General features: G+C 45.7%; 1 long non-coding RNA gene across 4 annotated transcripts; it reads right to left on the reverse strand.

Moving 5' to 3' along the window:
* On the reverse strand, positions 524-2,709 carry LOC110434059. 4 transcript variants are annotated; one of them, XR_002451518.1, is made up of 4 exons: positions 2,416-2,709; positions 1,858-2,091; positions 1,492-1,611; positions 524-804 (listed from the first exon to the last, which is right to left on the reverse strand). It is a non-coding gene; the product is annotated as an uncharacterized LOC110434059 (long non-coding RNA). The 4 variants fall into 4 exon arrangements; XR_002451517.1 differs by having other exon boundaries at positions 1,872-2,091; positions 2,416-2,707; XR_002451516.1 differs by having other exon boundaries at positions 1,858-1,925; positions 2,416-2,701.

Consider the following 5,143-nt stretch of genomic DNA (forward strand, 5'->3'; position numbering starts at 1 on the left):
CACCACATATGGAGGGACACCAGCCCTGCACAATCACAAGGCTGGGGGATCCGGGTGGGCACCCGCCGGAGTAGCAGGGGGAGCCGTCTCCTCTAACTCCGAAGGACTACCTCTACCCATGCACCCTTGACGCTCGATGCCGACCTGGAGGACCTCATGCACCAAGTACAAGGGATAAACCACTACAAGGATCATGTTGATACATGACGGTTTCAATTGGTCACTGACAGGCTGAAAAACATCATAGGTAACTACCTATGAGGGTATTGTAAACCGTCATTGAATCCACGTCATAATTCTTTATTTTGAGGGAAAACCGTCACAGACGTGCTTCAACTATGACGGCAACAACCGTCATAGATCAGTTGTCTAGGAGATGTTTAGGCATTGAGTAGTAACCAATTGAAACGTCATAGATACATGCCACGTGGAAAAAGACATGGCAAATGCCTTCATTCACATAGTTAGCATTTATTTTTTTTCAATGCAGCCAAACATTACAATCCAGGCCAGGCCGATATTGTGAGCCAGCTCAACTAAAAAATCATAGATTATGAACCACATAAGCACTTGTACAATTATGATAACCATCCCAAACGATATATAAATATTATTTCCAACCATAAATAATATTCTAGCACATACATGTTCCAGCTATGTTTCCATACAAAAGCACAACAAAAACATGAATACAAAATGTTCTAGCCATGAAACAAGTTTCAGCCATGTCACCACGCTTCTTAATATTTGGCCTCAGATAATTAAGCCATTTCAGCCTGCTGCTATTCCTCTATCGCTTCAGCCCTACAACAAATCATATTTCAGTTCATTAAAATTAGACCAAACTTGAGTAATCAAGGCAATGTATTAGATGCAATTGTGGTACAGGAACAAAACCATAGAAGAAAAAAGTAGTCAAATCAGTAACTTGCAAAGTCTTTTCTAGTCCATCCTATGAAAACAACTCAGCATCAGGTATTGATAATTTAACTTCTAAACCATCTTGGAAAATGGACCACTTCATGAGACAATGCAAAGCCACAAATCTGCAAGTCGCAGCAAGCTGCACAGGCATGTACACTAAAATAACACAATGCCATTTTTTCATAAATTTCATTAAACCTTTGTTAAAGGTGGCAGGCAGAATAAAGGTGGCAGGTAGAGCACATATGATAGCTATCCATGATACAAGCAAGGTTTTGCACAGAAATTATGAAACTTGCAAGACAACTTATCTAGGCCTGTGTTCTGTACAGTAAATGCTTATCTACACAGAAATTATGAAACTTGCAAACATATGTATGCTATTACTATGCATAAACAGTATACACACCACCACGACTCATTGCATCGATTGCCATTTAATTCCAGATTCACTTTGATGTGCTGCAAATACGCTAACATGGCCTATATTTTATTCAAAAGTCTGTTGTTATCGATTCTTTATTCAGAAAACTTAAAACACATATTCAGTGGCAGTGGAGGGCTTACCACTTCAAGTGTTTTCAGTCCTTATTTCTCCCAAGTTGATGATGTTGAACAGGCAAACCAGGATCACCAACAGTCTTCATTTCAGCCCTTAGTTCTCCCTACAAGAAGTAGATAAGGCTCCTGCACAGAGTAACAAAATAAGGTAAAGTCATACAGTTGATTTTGTTTATGCATAGCGAGAAATTGGCGAGAAATTGGCTATTACAGGATTCTAAACTTTGGGTTTCTCTATAATAGGACTCTTAACGTTTGTTTCTTCCAAATAGGACTCCAAACAATTACAATCAGCTCTAATGACATTTTATTTCTTTTTTAATGTCTTTTGTCATCTAAAAATACATGTATTTTTCGTATTGACCCTATTACCCTTCAGTTATCACCTGCTTCGGTGCGTCTTTCTTCACCCTGACAGCGTTTGAATTGCTGGAGAAGCCCTGCAAAACAAAGGAAGAGAGCACGGACAAGGCTTTCAGCAGGCAGTTCACTAATCAGACATATTTAACGGCGTCGGAGTGCATTTGTGGACAGCAGTGCTGCATCCACCGGCAGCGGCATTGCTTTCTTTGCCCTTTTGAACCCCCGCTTGAACTCAAATGTGAACTGGTGTAATAACCAAATAACAGTTGTAATTACTAGGTATATATATCGAGGTAGATAATCGTGCCAAAACAATGACTAGCAAGCTAGAGAAGTGAATCTCGGGGGTTAAAAAAATGAAAGAATGTTTTCATTAAAAAAACTCTAGTCCAAGTATAAATAATTTATTAAATTAGCGGGTGCATACGTTTCTAACTTGGAACTTGCAAGTGGCGATTTAAACATGCAGTGGTACAATACGAGCAGCAGTTGTAATAATCAAAAACCTTGGTGGAAACCGAAAAGTAACAGGAAGAGATGGGGGACTTGTGGTGGTGGTCTACTCACCGATGTCTCTTCGACGGAAGACACCACAGGAGCCTCCAACGCCGCTGGTTCCAAGGTGAGATCTCCTCCCCCTGAATCCGCCCGACGCCATCTCTCCCTCGCGCTTCCCGCCTCACCTTGGCCTGACCCGATACGCGCAGGCAACCGCAGCTGCCCCGGCCTCCGCACAACCTGGATCTGACGCGCCTGCCCCTATCCCTGCCGCCCTCTTCCGCCTTGTACCTCCTCGCAGCGGCCGCCGTGCTCGCGATCCTCGGCGGCCTCCTACTCTCTATGCTTCCCCAGAAGCGAGTGGTCAACGCCGGCGAGGTCCAAGACTTGCACAACAAGGCCCCCCACGCCGCCGCCGTCCCAGCTCAGGACAAGGACAAGGAGGTGGTTGCGGGGTTGGGGAGAGGGCGGCGCGGTGTGCAGCTACGAAGAGTGTGGCGTGGTGCGGGGTTGGGAAGGGGTGCAGCACGGTGCTGTGCAAGGCCGAGAAGGGTGCGGTGCGGTGCGGAGCTGAGGAGAGGGCTAGGGTTTCAGCTCTATTTTTATATACTTGTGATTTCGTCCAACGGTTCTGATTCAACAAGGGTTCATCCAACGACTGAAATACATCAGGCCCCATAGTGCCGGCCCAAAAACTATTCAATGGGCTGAATTACACTCTTTTTTCCATAATTTTTTGAACTCTAAAGTGAATAAGACATAATTTTAAACTATAATTGAATTCTAGTAAAAAACTTCAACTACAAAGTTTTAGAAATCATCAAGATCTACACCTTTTGTGTTGATCAGTTCTCCATCTGAATTTATTTGAACAATTCAAAATTTGAATTTCAAAATACAAAAACTTCAAACAATATTATGAGAAAGTAAATAATTTCAAATAAAAAAGTCATCAATAACAAAGTTGTATAAAAAGTTGTTAACTATAAAGCTCTATAACTTTTCTAGATCTACAACTTTCATTTTGGTTGTTTCTCTATCTGAGGTTGTTTGAAAATTTCAAATTTTAAATTTGAGAAATTCAAATGTAGTTTTTCATGATAAAATGATTTCAATTGATAAAAGTTGTCAACGAGCTCACGGTTGGGCAGCAGCGGCGACAACAGTGGGCTTAGGCGAGCGATTTGGTGGGCGTGGACTTAGCGGCGGAGTTGGGAAACAGAAGACTGAGCGATAAAGATGTTAGGGTTTAGACTTTAGAGAGGGTAGTATTTGGGCCTAAGAAATTTGCTGCCGATGGGCCTTTTTAGTTTTCAGATTGCCGCCAACAGGTAGTTTTCCTTTTTTTAACGCGCTAGAGGACTGGCACTATACCGACCAAATGTTCATCTATGACGGTCCTTCTCAATCATCACAAATAGCTGCGATAGTGACCCTTAGTTGAAACCGTCACAAAGTTACTACCTAATTCTCAAATCATCACAAGGCTGTCATAGATTCAGTATGCACTGACGGTTTCACAAACCGTCACCAGAAAACCGTCATGTATTAACATATTTCTTGTAGTGAACATCCGCACCAGTGAGATAGAAAATACGTTCAACTCCAACGTGCAGGTAACCTTGGTCAGATATTTTGAGATCTCAGTATCACGGTAGTAACATTCATTTTTCCTGCTGTCAAGCTCAGCTATGTCTCGCAGCTTCTTGTCCCTCGCCCCAACAGCTATCACCCATCCCCGATCGTCCATATAATCCACCTTAGACAACAAATAAATGACCACATCAGCATCCTCACCCAGTGCCAAAGTGGGATCAGCTGTAAGCAGCCAGCTTCCTCAAGCTCATCGTCGCGTTTTCCGGATCAGTGCTCAGCCGTGGCAATGGCAGCAGCACCTCAGAAATCAGAATGCCTTGGGTTGTCTGTCAACAACGATGTCAGTGACGTCAACCTTGCAATCGGGGTGCTTCGGGTGCGGTCGACAGTCTAGCTAGACGAAGTAGTCTTGGGATCGGAGATCCTGGGCGCCCGGAGATGTGCGACGCGGAGCGGAGGAGAGCTAGGTCGGCGTCAACGGGCAGCAGCGTGGATGTCCAGCAGCGACGGGCACAGGTAGGAGAGGAGCGGTGGGCGGGCGAGGCAGAAGGTGATCTGGATGGGTGTGCCGTTGCTCAGTTTGCCGACGGCTGTGGTGGCGCTGGCCGCTGGACACGGCGGAGATGTAGGCTGTGTTGTCCAGGAGGACGGAGCTTGGGCTCAGGCTGCTACTCTCGGAGATGGGTGATCTAATCAGGCGGCGCTGGGGAGGAGCCCAAAGCCCTAGCTAACCTATGCGGTTGTCGGACTCCGTTCCTGATTCTAGACTTCTAACGACGAGACCGTATCGTAATTCGTACATGCCGGACTGGACTTTCCATGGATATAAATATGCCTGGTAGCGCGCGGTAGGTGCTACGTGAGCCCGATCGACCGAACAAACTGCGAGATCGATCGACGACCTCTCGAGTCTGCATGCGACTGCTTCCGTCGTCCGTGAACATGGACAAGAACAAGAAGGCGATCATCCCTGCTTCTACGTGGGTGAAGCGGCTGGCTTTCAAGATCCGCAAGAGAGGGTTCGTTGCCTACAACGACACGAGCCTTCTCATCAGCAACTCCCTTGGCATATGGTCCTGCCGCCGCCGCCGGTACGTCAAGAAGAGGCGTTTCCACCGTTTCACTCAGCTCAAGCCCGAGGCCTTGCCGGTGGAGAGGCGGTACGCCGAGCTGCGGAAGCTCGGCATGCACTCGTGGCCCG

Source organism: Sorghum bicolor, chromosome 3, assembly GCF_000003195.3.
Source record: "Sorghum bicolor cultivar BTx623 chromosome 3, Sorghum_bicolor_NCBIv3, whole genome shotgun sequence".
NCBI classification, from domain to species: domain Eukaryota; kingdom Viridiplantae; phylum Streptophyta; class Magnoliopsida; order Poales; family Poaceae; genus Sorghum; species Sorghum bicolor.